General features: G+C 46.4%; 1 protein-coding gene across 2 annotated transcripts in view; it reads right to left on the bottom strand.

Annotated features, from left to right (window-relative positions):
- The window catches only part of ACO1 (aconitase 1), a 49,107-nt gene extending 40,654 nt beyond the window's left edge, over positions 1–8,453 (bottom strand). The window contains exon 1 of one of the 2 annotated variants that reach the window (XR_012159122.1): positions 8,309–8,453. The gene's annotated coding sequence lies outside the window, so the exon portion shown is untranslated. The remainder of the gene's footprint in view (positions 1–8,308) is intronic. The other variant, XM_073345585.1, reaches the window with a different exon arrangement.
- Between the last annotated feature and the right edge of the window lie 5,439 nt (positions 8,454–13,892).

Raw genomic sequence — 13,892 nt, 5'->3', positions numbered from 1 at the left:
AGATGAACGTCAATAAACACAAGTGCAAAGTATTTTACTTCAGAAGGAAAAATCAACTGCACAATGAGGAATAACTGTCTCGATGGTAGTACTACTGAACAGGATCTGGGGGTTATAGTGGATCACAAACTGAACGAGAGTCGTCAGTGTGATGCAGCTGCAAAAAAGGCTAATATGATTCTGGGGTCTATTAACAGGAGTGGCATATGCAAGATACAGGAGGTAACTGTCCCACTCTACTCAGCACTGGTGAGGTCCCTGCTGAAGTACTGTGTCCGGTTCTGGGCACCACAATTTAGGAGAGATATGGGCAAATTGGAAAGAGTCCAGAGAAGAGCAACAAAAACCATAAAAGATTCAGAAAAACCTGACTGATGAGGGAAGGTTAAAAAAGCTGGGTATATTTAGTCCTGAGAAAGGAAGATTGAGGGAGGACCTGATAACAGTTTTGCAATCTATTAAAGGCGGTTATAAAGTGGACAGTGATTAACTGATCTCCATATCCACTGAAGGTAGGACAAGTAGTAATGGGCTTAATCTGCAGGAAGGGAGATTTAGGTTAGATATTAGGAAAAACTTTGTAACTAAGGGTAGTTAAACTCTGGAATAGGCTTCCAAGGGAGTTTGTGGAGTCCCTATTATTGGAAGCTTTTAAAAACAAGTTGGATAAACACCTGCAAGGAGGGTCTAGGTTTACTTGGTTCTGCCTCAGTAGAGGGGACTGGACTTGATTTCTCGACATCCTTTCCAGCCCTATATTTCTATGATTCTCTCTGCAAAGGTGTCTTATATTTTGTTGTGTTTTAAATGACTTCAAGGTTACCTCAAATATTTGGATGGGAGCCATTTTTGAGCATCTCTCCACACATCTAAATAACTGCCAGCTTGTCTCACAGGAGCCACCAGAACAGGCTTCAGAGAGTAAAAAAACCAAACAAAAACAAAAAATCTCTCTGTCACTAACGCTCCATGCTGGATTCAAACCATCCCTTCAAGGCAGAAGGTTTTGAATCACATTACCAACTCCCCAAGCTGCCTATTACCCCTCATTTTAACTATTAAAATGGTCAAAAAACATTACAGCACACACACTCAAAACCTTTACTCATCTGCGTTGCGGGCTGCTGCTCCTCTGCATTTAATCCAAAAGGCACTGGAGCAGAATGCCAGACTACTAAATTAAAGCTCTCTCAGGACAATATTGGGCACAAATCCCACTGATATAAATAACCAGCATGTACAACTCAAGGGCACGACCTGGCCATTAATTTGTCTAATGCATACAGCTCCCCTTCCAAAGGAAAGGCAGAGAGGATGGGGAAATAGATGAGACTAAAATCTATAGGAAACCTCTAAAAGCAGTCTCTTTTCCATCTCTCACATTCTGATTAGATATGGGCCTGAGAGGACATATGCAAAGCTGGTTCCAATCTTCACCAAAGTTCAAAGAGATTTAAGATCAGGTGGTTTGGCACAGGCACCATCTCTAGCCCTGTTAACCCTGGAAATCAAAAGATACACGAGCGAGGGATTTCCTGTCCAGCTGCAATTTTAGCATGATTTGAGCACTTAACGTCTCCCTTTGTTCCCTTGAGAATACCTCCTGTCTTAATGTACCATCCATGGGTTCATCCAAACTATGGATTAGCCAAAGGAAGACAGAAGCTGTCTCTAGCCAATCATAAAAATATATCGATAAATATTTTACTTACTAAAGAGTCCATGTATAATATGGAATCACTGACATGAAAACAGCTTTATTATTTTGAAAAAGGACAATGCATGGTGGACAAATATTTTAGATTTACGCTTAACTACTTTAATCATCCAAACAGGACAGTTCCAGCCCCTGCAATATACACTACATGGAATCAAAGCTAAAGATATCTGGGTAAAGTTCAGTGCCTGTGATATTATTTAGGGCCAGGACAAGCCTTGTTTTACAATGTATTTTCTACCTTTCCATTCCCGTATACCTAGAGGAGTGTATAAGCAAAGGCACTATTATAGTAAAGACATTGATTCTGTTTAGAGAAAGAAAACCCCTTTCTAGTTACCATTTGCTCTATTTATTTCACATAAACCCACTATATAAGAAACAGACAGGCTTGTGGTATCGCTGTAAATGAGTCCATTTAGTACAGTGGTTTCAGTGCAATGCATTACAGAAGCCTGGAAAAACAGAGCAGCTTTAAGAACGTACACACTGGAGAAGGAGACAAAGAAGAGGCCACTGACAATTTGGCAACTGAACAAACATTTTGCTGGCATAAAGCAATGGCACAGCTGGGACCACCTGCACTTGCAATAAAATGCAGCAAAGCGTAAAGGGACTTGATAGCACAACATGTGTGAAAACTTAAGGGATCCATTTTCAATATTAGTGCTTTAAATCAGTGGTTTTCAAACTTTTTTCTGCAGACCCAGTTGAAGAAAATTGTCGATGCCCATGACCCAGTGGAGCTGGGGATGAGGAGTTTGGTGTGTGGGAGGGGCTCAGGCACAGGGTTGGAGTGCAGGGGTGAGGGCTGCGGGGTGGGGCCAGGGGTTCAGGGTGTGGGAGGGGGCTTTGGGCTGGGGGTGCAGGCTCTGGGGTGGGGCCAGGGATTAGGGGTCAGGGTGCAGGAAGGGGGTCTGGGTTTGGGGGGCTCAGGGCTGGGGCAGGAGATTGGGGCATAGAGTTGGGGTGCAGGTTTACCTCAGGCGGCTCCCAGTCAGCAGCACAGCGGCAGTGTTAAGGCAGGCTTCCTGCCTGTCCTGGCACCACGGATCACACCACGCCCCGGAAGCGACCAGCAACAAGTCTGGCTCCTAGGTGGAGGCGCGCAAGCGGCTCTGCACGGCTCTTGCCTGTGGGCACCCCCACCCCAGCTCCCATTGGCCGGTTCCCAACCAATGGGAGTGCGGAGCCGGTGCTTGGGGCAGGGCGCAGAGACCCGTGGCCCCCGCACCTAGGAGCCAGACCAGCTGCTGTCTGCTTCCGGGACACAGCACAATGTCAGAACAGGTAGGGACTAGCCTGCCTTAGCCGGGCAGCACCGCCGACTGGACTTTTAACGGCCTGGTCAGCAGTGCTGACCAGAGCCGCCGAGACCCAGTGCCTTACATTCCACAATCCAGTACTGGGTCGCGACCCGCAGTTTGAAAATCACTGCTTTAAATTAACAGTGCACCACAACAACAAGAATTGGGCTCCAGGCTCCCGATCGCAATGTATATAAATCATTTGCTCTAGAGAGAATTTGTCTTTTTTAATTGATAACATGTCTGACCTAAAACCTTGGATGGCCCCTCTTACATCAATGTAATAATATAAATATAATACAGAGCCACTCTGGACTACATTTTCAGTGCACTGTGCAAGCAATTAGGTGGCTATTTCTTATTGTTTTAGTTTGTACACCTCATCATCTCATCTTATCACTTAAAATATGCAGGGGGATTATTTTACCCCCCATCCAATCGCAGTTCACATTTGTGGGTTTCCTGTGCAAATTCTGCAGTTGAAAGTGTGAGCAATCAACTCAAGGTAGTCTCAGAAAATTCCAGCCACAGGAGCTTAGATGAGTTGCCAAACAATGGTATAACTTTCTGCTAGAAAGGAAGCTCAAAGCAGGTGAATCCAGTCTTTGATGAGGACAGGTGTGTGCCTCCGGCTTGACAGCGGTTGTCAACTGTTACGTGTTATGAAGTTCACTCAACTTGTTATCCAACATGATCAGAGCTAGCAAAGTGACACAAAGTCCCGTGGTGGATGAATCTGAACATCTGCTTTCCACTCCATCAAGTCACTCCCCTCCCAGATGCACACTTCCCCACGCTAATTCACTCACCATCCTTCCTCGCACCGCACACACAAATTGATACTATACAAGTGATAGCCCAAAAGGCTTTTGTGGCTTAGCTTTTGTTTTGATTGATAATTCAGAGATGCAAGACACACACACACCATCTATGGTCTTTTCAAAGAAAGCCCTTCAAACAGAAGTTGGGGATTTCATTAACTCCTGGGAAATGCCTACCAAGGCATAAAAGTTAAAGAAACACTGTAACTTTGCTTATGCAGCAAGTGTCCTTGTTAAAAATAAAGACATTCTGTAACTACCTTTTTTGTTACAGGGAAAGAAGTCCCAGGGAAGTAACATTAAACACCCCTGCATTTCTGGGGTAAATATTCTTAGAGAGTGAAAGAACGGCAACACTGAAAATTAAAGCCATGCCTTTTACCCAGATGGCAGCAGCAGCTCTGATCTTTGCCCTAAATCCAATCACTGTATCCCCTTGCTACGGGTCCCTTTCTAATGAACAGGCACAAGGCAGCTGATTGTTTAATATGGAGTGTGGACTAGTTTTAACCAAGCTCCCCTCTTTCTATAAAGTAGAAATCCAGCTGTGTGGTTTTCTGCATATCAGTGCTAATGGGAGGAGCTGTGTGTTTGCAGCGTGAGGAGCGCACACTTCTCTCTGCAGGAGTCGAAGACAAGTGCAGCAGCTAGCAAATTTCTGATCTATTTCAGAAAAGGGATGAGGCCTCAAGACAGGACAGAATAATGCATTGGGGGAGGGAGGAAGACTGATCAGAAGAAAATTTAAATCCTTCAGTCTTTTACTTCTCTCCCATTCCATGGGACAGACCCACAATTGGGCTGCTTTATCCACACACCTGCAAGGCCTCCGTCATTACCTGCCATCTGAGCCGCTCGGGTGCGATCCAAAGGGATACGCAGGCATGTAGGTGGAAGCAGAGTCAGAACATCTCGGGAGTCCCGCGCCTAGGAAGCTGGGACTCCCTTTCTGTTTGTGTAAGCAGAAGGCAAGTGCTTAGATGAGAGATTCTGATCCAAACAGTGCCTTGAGGCCAAACCAGAGGGCGGGACCCTGAAAATGTCCCTCCAGCAGAGGCAGATGGAGCAGAGGGGTCTGGAGATTCCTTCACAGCCTTCTGCTGCCTCAGGCAGTGGAGTGAAGAGGGTCCATCCCCATGCTGTCCCTCCTTAATGACCTTAAGTGGGATTGCTACCCTCTGGCCCCCAAAAGCCACCACAACCACCCACAGCAGTCATTTAGTGAAATCCCACAGCAGGTTTCTGCATTAGCAGCTGTTTGACAAAGGTCTCTGTGCTGCTTTTACATAAACACTGTTTTCTCTTGAGCTTTTATGTAGTTATTTTGAATGTCTCAGCCTTTTACCCCTACCACAAACCTTATTAAAATATAAGGGAGGAATGGATTGCTCAGGGGAAAGGTCAACAGAGGACGGGGGAGAGAATGACAGAGAGGCCAGAGGGCTAACTAGGACTAGTAGCCAAAACTAAAAGCTTTCATAATCTTTGGCTTGGGAGGGAGTTGGCATTATCCTGCCTGGGGCGGCTCATTGCAAAGCAAACCTCTCCCTTGGTGAGAGAGTAGCGAGTAGAGGCACATTGTCACCTGAAGGAGCCCCGCTGCTATGCAGAGTAGGGAGCTAAACACATATAGGGGTTTTGCAGATCTCCTCGAACCCATATTGTGATTAAGGACCCAAAAGTTGAGGGAGGCAGAACCCCACCTAGTTCACTGATCTGAGGCCATGCAATCTGGGGGTGTTTTCCATCCTCCCCCATAACAAATGCTAAATTCTCTCTTGACAATACTAGAAGCTCAGCACTCCTGGGCAATTCCACAGGAGCAAACTCATGAGCGAATTCAGTTGTTTTCAGCCAAAGAAAGAGGAGAGAGAAATGTTCAAGTGGTGCAATTATGCTAAACAGTGGAGGCCATCCCTCACTTGAACGCTGTAGAAGAGAACGGGGCCCTTTTCATCAGGGAGGGGTCTGGCCCAGAGACCCTGATGTACTAATTCAAATCACATTGACTTATTAGCATGCCTTCGAAACAAGGACTCTTCATTGTGCGTCTTGCACAGCTCTGAGCTCCTCGCTGGTACTTAACTAATACCACTGTCAGAGTCTCCCTCCCCTTTCCTCCTGTGATCCGTGCACCAGCTCTAAGCTGTTAGCACAGAGACCGAGGTCTCAGAGTACAACTGCCACTCCACTGATAGCTTCATGCTTCTCTCTCAAATCTAACATGAATCATAGCCTCATGCAACAGCCAAAACCTGGATGGAGATGGGGACTCTCTCCTGACTGCATGCATCCGATGAAGTGAGCTGCAGCTCACCAAAGCTTATGCTCAAATAAATTGGTTAATCTCTAAGGTGCCACAAGTCCTCCTTTTCTTTTTTCTCTCCTAGATGTAACTCCTCCCGACTCAGGAGCCGGGCATATTGTCTCCATTAGGAAAATTCCAGGCAGGATTAGCCGACAAGGTGGTAAGAGTGTCTGTTCTGTGTCTACACTACAGCCTTGACCATCAGTAGTAAAGCAGCAAGCAGTGCACTGTTTTATGGAAGCAAGGCACTGATGCAGCTGCACCAATGCCAAGGATACGGCTTTACCACCATTTTGTGAAACCTGCTAGAACTAGTTACTCTAAACATGGAAACTAATGTTTCTAATGCAAAAGCAGCATGATCCAGTCACTGGACAAGGCACTGGGCTGGGACTCAGGAGATACAGGCTCTATTCTTGGCTCTGCCACTGACCAGCTGGGTCGCTTCTCTATGCCTCCATTTCCCTCTCACCCTTTGTCTTGGCTCTTTAGACTGTAAGCTTTTCGTCAGACAGACACACTCCTACTATGTGAACATATAGCACCTAACACAATAAAGCCTTGATCTCATTTGGAACCTCTTGCACTACCTCAATACAAACACAGAGTAATAAGAGACAAGGCTGAATCACTTATAATGAACAATAAAGAATTAAAAGTTACATTTAAAGGGGTACTCAGCACACTCTTTCTTTTCCCGGATTTTATTAAGCGTTAATTGTCTCTTTTCCCATCCCCTACATGGAACCTTGAACTCACCATAGCAGTTTTGTTTGCTTGCATGTCATCATCAGGGATATCAGCAGAGCTCTTTCTGCTACTGCAAACACGCGGTCTTTGGCCATGATTCTGCAAACTGATCCATGCAGGCAGGCCCCTGCACAGCCTCACTGACTTCAGTGGGGCCGCATATGAGCGGAAGGGTCCATCTGTGTGGACCTGGGCTGAGGTCACAGAGACTCCATATGGATGCAGAGGTCTGCCTGCATGGATCAGTGTGCAAGACTAGGCCTTTGTGTAGATATATTGCATGGGTAAGATATAATTTGACTTCAGTTAAAACAGGGAGCTTTTCAAGTATATGTATATACAGTGGCTTTTAATATTTAATAATATATATAAAATTTAGAACCCAGAGTTAAATTCTCAATATTTTTAAAGTTACAATATTTTATATTTGTGTTGTACCCTGAAAAAGTGGCAGGATCACCCACTAATAACTAGAAGTCCTGCTAATTTGGAGATCTGTTTCACTTGGAATAGGAAGAGCGAACTATGCAGTCATCCCAGAAACACCAAAGAAGTCAATGGAGTTACTCTGGATTTACACCAGCGTGACAGCAGATAATTGGGGCCTGTGTGATTACAGCCAGTTAAATTAAAATCCCGGCCACTCCTATTTTATGGATTTGAAGTATCACCTGTTTTTTTCCTGGGGGAAGGAAGCAGCAAACAAGAGAAGGCCACAGACCTTTGCCTCTATTTCTGGGAGACACCCCTCCATGGCAGCAATTTGACTTAAAAACACTGATCCCTGCCAGAGCTGGAGACCAGAGCTCATGTGACCAGCCTTCCCTCCAAGGGGCCTAAGAGTTTTGTCCTCCCTTCTCAAGGGGGCATTACAAGAAAATTCACGAGACTGAAACTCACACAAGGGGCGGGGGTGAGAAAGACGGAAGAGCTCAGCAAGACCAACGCTGCACGCCCCCGGTTATAAAAGCAAAAAGAAACGCTGCTCAGGCTGACAAACAGGGTAGTGGGGGGGGGGGGACCCCAGGAAGGGAGGAGGAAGGATACAAATTTGCAAAGACTGTCCAGCCAGGGACACCCCCTGCCCGGATCGCCGGGAGAGGAGAGGCCTGTGCAAAACACGAGGGTTCATTTTAACCAGCACACTTCTCTCATCCCCGGCCCTGCGGCGCAAGCAGGAGGCAACCCCCGGGCCCCAGCCAGCGGGTCCAGCCCCCTCTCCCTGCGGGGGCCCCCAGAACTGCAGATGAAAGGCGGGGGGAGAGGGAGAGCCCCGCTGGATCCAATTTAAGCCCGTTTCGGGCAGGAGCCAGCCCGGGTCAGCTGGGGACCCCCAAGGAGCGGATCCTGCGGCCCCCGGAGCAGGCCGGGGGCCGGTTCCGCGAGCGGCCGCGCCCGGACTCACCCGTGCAGCGCGCTGCGGGCCGGCCCGCGGGGACGGGACGGAGAGACGCCCGGCCGGCCGGGGGGAACCTGGGGCAGTAGCCGCCGCCGCCGCCGCCGCCTGCCTCGCTCGCTCCGGCCAGGCTCCTCCCCTGCTGCGAGGGCGGAGGTGTGGGAACCAGCGTCAGCTGCTTGCCCTTGCCAAGGGCTCCCTTCTCCCGCCCGCAGCCAACTCCTGAGCGGCGCCAGACCCCAAGCGTACCCCTCCCAGCGCCTGGGGGGCACAGGCCGGCGGCTTCAAGGTCAGCCTTTCAGGGGGTGTGGGGTCCCGTCCCGTCCCCCCATCCCCCTATTGACATTTACTCTGCAAAGACAGAAGAGGTAGCCCTGGCGAGGAGCAGCCCAGATGATGGTTGGTGTGTGTTGAGAGAGTGCAGACGGGTAAGGGAGTGGGGCAGAGACATCTTACTTTACTGTAATACAAAATTTCAGTGCCCCCTAACCTCCACCCCCCCCCCCCACACACACTGTATTGTGTGCCACCCCCACTCACACCCAGCAAATTAGAAACACTCCACTGATCTCCCCAGCGACTTGTGTAACACAGGCCATAGGGCTGCACTAGGATTCCTCAGGGGGGACAATCCCAGAAACCATGCAACTAAACAAAAGCAATTCAGGGTGCACTTCTGCACTAACCAAAGGGGGTTCCAGATGAATGGTCTCTCAGCTCTTACACCTCACACAGCCCCTGTTTACCAAAGGGAAATGGCTTAGGCTTTTACCTGCCAACTCACCCAGGTTTTGAAGGCACTTGTGCTCTGAAAACAGGTGTTGCTGATTTGAAGAGGGGCCTTGCACAGGTGTTGCTGGAAGCCCAATTTGGCCTTCAGAACCTTTCTTTTGAGTGACCACACATGAGAAAGATAGCCACCACCACCCCTCACACACACACAGCTTAACTTGGAGCCCAGGGTGAGTTTGCAAGGCTGGCTCTTGGAAAACACATCTTGTTACCTACAAGCTGGTCAAATTTAATGTCACAATGCCATTACCATAGAGTCACTTTCTAGGATACAGCCACCTGATCACACAGAATGTGCTATGAGTGGGGCCAACTTCAGGTTGCTCTGGGAACCTTAACCTTCAGTTTTCTGACTTTATAAGTTGGTTGTTTGCCATTTGGCCCCTATGCTGGCAAACTCTGGTGCTCATGTCCTGTCCTGTCAAGCTCTGTGTGGGGTGCAGTGGGCCTCTAGCACATAAACAGCTAAAGGATCAGGGCCTTATTCTCCATTTTTAAAAATAGCCCCTCACCCCATTAACTTTTTTTTCTGTCTTAAACTTGTGGATCAAATTCTGCAGTCCTTACTCACACAGATCTCCCACTGACTTCCATGGAAGCTTTGCCTGAGGAGGTACAGTACAGCCAGTCCCTATGTTTACTAAAATCATTTCTTTACTTGAACATTGCTATGATACCGATGGTGTTTTACCCCCTTCAGATTATGCAGTGTATATTGGGGCCTGATTTTCCAGACTCTCATACTTGTGAGTGACATTATGTATGAGCAGAGTCCCACTGAACTTGATAGAACTACCCACAAGAATAGATTTTCTCACATATGGAAGTGTTTGCAGAATCAGGCTGACAGGGTGTGTGGTTAGTTCATGAGGAATTTTACACACAGCAAGTGTATATTTTGTTTTTATAGCTAAATAGATGGCAATATTTCTGAGACCCATTTTTGGTTCTATTTTTACAAATTTATCCAACGTCCACACAGGCTTTAAGCACGTGACTGCACATGACTGTTTACAGTTAGCATAGAGTTACAATTTATGGGTTTGAGTGTGCAAACCCTCATGCTAAGGAACAGTCCTGTTGATTTCAGTGAGATCATTCATATGAATAAGGACCATCCACATGATTAAGCTTTTCAGGATCTAGCCCTGCTTCTGTTCTGTAGATGAGGGTAAGAAGTAATGCCTTAATAAACACTGCAAAATGGCTCCGGTGCTGGTGACAGGAGAAGCTGGAGAATTCCCTAGACCCTTTAGAACTTTTCTCAAAATCCCAGGTGCTTCATGTATCATCAAGAGCATTTTAGTTGTTCATGGATTTTGTTGATTTTGCCAATAATAAAACATCTGTAACTTCATAATAAGATAATCATTCCAATATGTGCATCACACAGTGATTATTTAGTTAATATTAAGATCAACAGTGCTGCGAAATAAATAACTTTGGAACACCCCTTTTTCTAGAAAACATGGTGCCCTCCCACTCCTTCAGTCCTGCCAGAATACAAATTCCATATAAGTCAATAAGCCTATAGATTTCTAGACCCAATAAATAATAATCCTTAACTCATACATAAGGCTTCCTCTATAGGTCTCAAAGCACTTTACAAAAGAAGGTAAGCACTGTTAGCATTAAAGAGGAGACAGAAGCAGAGAGAGGTGAAGTGATTTTCCTAAGGTCAAACAGAAGTCAGTGGCAGAGGTGGGAATGGAATCCATATGTGCTGACTCATGGTCCAGTGCTCTATCCCTTAGACCCCACTACCAGCCTTCTTTTGCCATTAGACATCTCCAAAGCACTTTGTCAGGCTAGAAATATGGCCAGTGCTTGCCAGCGATTCCATCTGCAAAGCCTTATTTTCACAAGTCTTTCTCTGAAAAAAGAAGAAATTCCTAACTTTCTACCATATGATACATTAACAAAGGGGTGCCCGAGCAGTTGTATTTGTGTTATATATACTATATGTATTGTATATATTTTTAGTCTCATGGAAAACCACTTGTCTTGGTTTTATATGTTCAGCAGCAGGACAAAAACGGTTTTGGAAGGATGGGGTCAAAAGATAAGGTTTACCCGGAGGACCACTGTTAAGGGTGTGTGTATGCAGTGCTGTTGTAACCATGTGGTCCCAGCATATTAGAGAGACACGGTGGGTGAGGGAATATCTTTTATTGGACTAACTTCTGTTGGTGAGAGAGACAAGCTTTCGAGCTTACACAGAGCTCTTCTTCAGGTGTGTGTGTGGTAATTTTGGTCTATCAGACTTGACTGTTCTTTCAATGGGTCTAATTTATGGGATTTGGATTCTCCCATTTCAAGTGGTGGTGGTTTGGGTCTCATGGATACCCCCCCGGTACAAAGCGGATGGTGGGAGGTTGCCTCTGTGATGCTGCAGAATCCACTGCCCCCCCCCATGCACGGGAAGGGGATAGGGTTGGAACCAGGGTGTCACGGTTCCTCCCCCACTCTGAACTCTAGGGTACAGATGTGGGGACCTGCATGAAAAACCTCCTAAGCTTATCTTTACCAGCTTAGGTCAAAACTTCCCCAAGGTACAAAATATTACACCTTGGACTGGCCGCTACCACCACCAAACTAATACTGGTTACTGGGGAAGAGCTGTTTGGACGCGTCCTTCCCCCCAAAATACTTCCCAAAACCTTGCACCCCACTTCCTGGACAAGGTTTGGTAAAAAGCCTCACCAATTTGCCTAGGTGACTACAGACCCAGACCCTTGGATCTTAAGAACAATGAACAATCCTCCCAACACTTGCACCCCCCCTTTCCTGGGAAATGTTGGATAAAAAGCCTCACCAATTTGCATAGGTGACCACAGACCCAAACCCTTGGATCTGAGAACAATGAAAAAGCATTCAGTGTTTTACAAGAAGACTTTTAATAAAAAATAGAAGTAAATAGAAATAAAGAAATCCCCCCTGTAAAATCAGGATGGTAGATATCTTACAGGGTAATTAGATTCATAGATTCATAGATTCATAGATATTTAGGTCAGAAGGGACCATTATGATCATCTAGTCTGACCTCCTGCACAATGCAGGCCACAGAATTTCACCCACCACTCCTAAAAAAGACCTCACACCTATATCTGTGCTATTGAAGTCCTCAAATTGTAGTTTGAAGACCTCAAGGAGCAGAGAATCCTCCAGCAAGTGACCCGTGCCCCATGCTACAGAGGAAGGCGAAAAACCTCCAGGGCCTTCCAATCTGCCCTGGAGGAAAATTCCTTCCCGACCCCAAATATGGCGATCAGCTAAACCCTGAGCATATGGGCAAGATTCATCAGCCAGATACTACAGAAAATTCTTTCCCGGGTAACTTGGATCTTACCCCATCTAAAAACCCATCACAGGCCATTGGGCCTATTTACCATGAATATTTAATTACCAAAACCATGTTATCCCATCATACCATCTCCTCCATAAACTTATCGAGTTTAATCTTAAAGCAAGATAGATCTTTTGCCCCCACTACTTCCCTCGGAAGGCTATTCCAAAACTTCACTCCTCTGATGGTTAGAAACCTTCGTCTAATTTCTAATCTAAATTTCCTAGTGGCCAGTTTTTGAATTAGATTCAAAAACATAGAGAACCCCTCTAGGCAAAACCTTAAGTTACAAAAAAGATACACAGACAGAAATAGTTATTCTATTCAGCACAATTCTTTTCTCAGCCATTTAAAGAAATCATAATCTAACACATACCTAGCTAGATTACTTACTAAAAGTTCTAAGACTCCATTCCTGTTCTGTCCCCGGCCAAGACGACTACAGACAGACACAGACCCTTTGTTTCTCTCCCTCCTCCCAGCTTTTGAAAGTATCTTGTCTCCTCATTGGTCATTTTGGTCAGGTGCCAGCGAGGTTACCTTTAGCTTCTTAACCCTTTACAGGTGAGAGGAGCTTTCCCCTGGCCAGGAGGGATTTCAAAGGGGTTTACCCTTCCCTTTATATTTATGACACAGGGCATGCACATTCCTCCGTCAAGTGCCACAGACACGCCCCACTAATGCTATTACAGCCCCAGCCCAGGTGGTGCTTGCAGCAGAGAGGTCAAGTATTAACTGGGCACGGAGAATAATGCAGCCCTCACCCCTCATTCACAGTAGCAGGGTCAAGTTTGTACTAATGCAGCTCACTGTCTGTTGCACAGGTAGGTACAAGGTGTGATTTGGCAACGGTGCTAATCCCTCACCTTTCATCAGCAGAAGAGTCACCCGGTGTCTGGAAGTAAGGGTTGCATTGAAATGGTGCCTGGCTTTAGGGTTCGGTTATGGGGACCACCAGCCATTAACCTGGGAAGTGCTGAGGCAAGTCACATGTTGTGCTGATGCAGGGACACAGGCCATAGTTCTGCTAGCCAGAACAGATACAAAAAGAGTAGGGTGACTTTCTCCTTGCCATGATGGGACCCCAGAGCCTGTAATTTCCTGTTTTCTGTTTTTGTTTTTAATAACACTTCACAAAAGATAAAATCCAATGAAATCCATGTCAAGCTTTCCTCCTCTCCTCAGTGTTTGGAAATTCACTAGCAAGTGCTATTGAGAAAGCCCCTGCTCTGCACTCAAGTCCAGGAGAGAATGCCCTGTCAGGCTACTCATCACCTGATATCCTGAAAGCCTATTGGATTGTGTCACTGTATCTACCCACTCCCTATCCTCCCCATACCCAATGTGACTTGTGATTTTGCACAATCATTTCTGTGATCAAAGGTTCAATCCTGTGCGCACTTAGTCATGTGACTTGTCCTTACCCAACCACGTAGTTCTGTTGTATGCAAGTTC

This window comes from Lepidochelys kempii, chromosome 5 (genome assembly GCF_965140265.1).
Source record: "Lepidochelys kempii isolate rLepKem1 chromosome 5, rLepKem1.hap2, whole genome shotgun sequence".
NCBI classification, from domain to species: domain Eukaryota; kingdom Metazoa; phylum Chordata; order Testudines; family Cheloniidae; genus Lepidochelys; species Lepidochelys kempii.
This window is presented reverse-complemented; position numbering and strand designations above follow the sequence as displayed.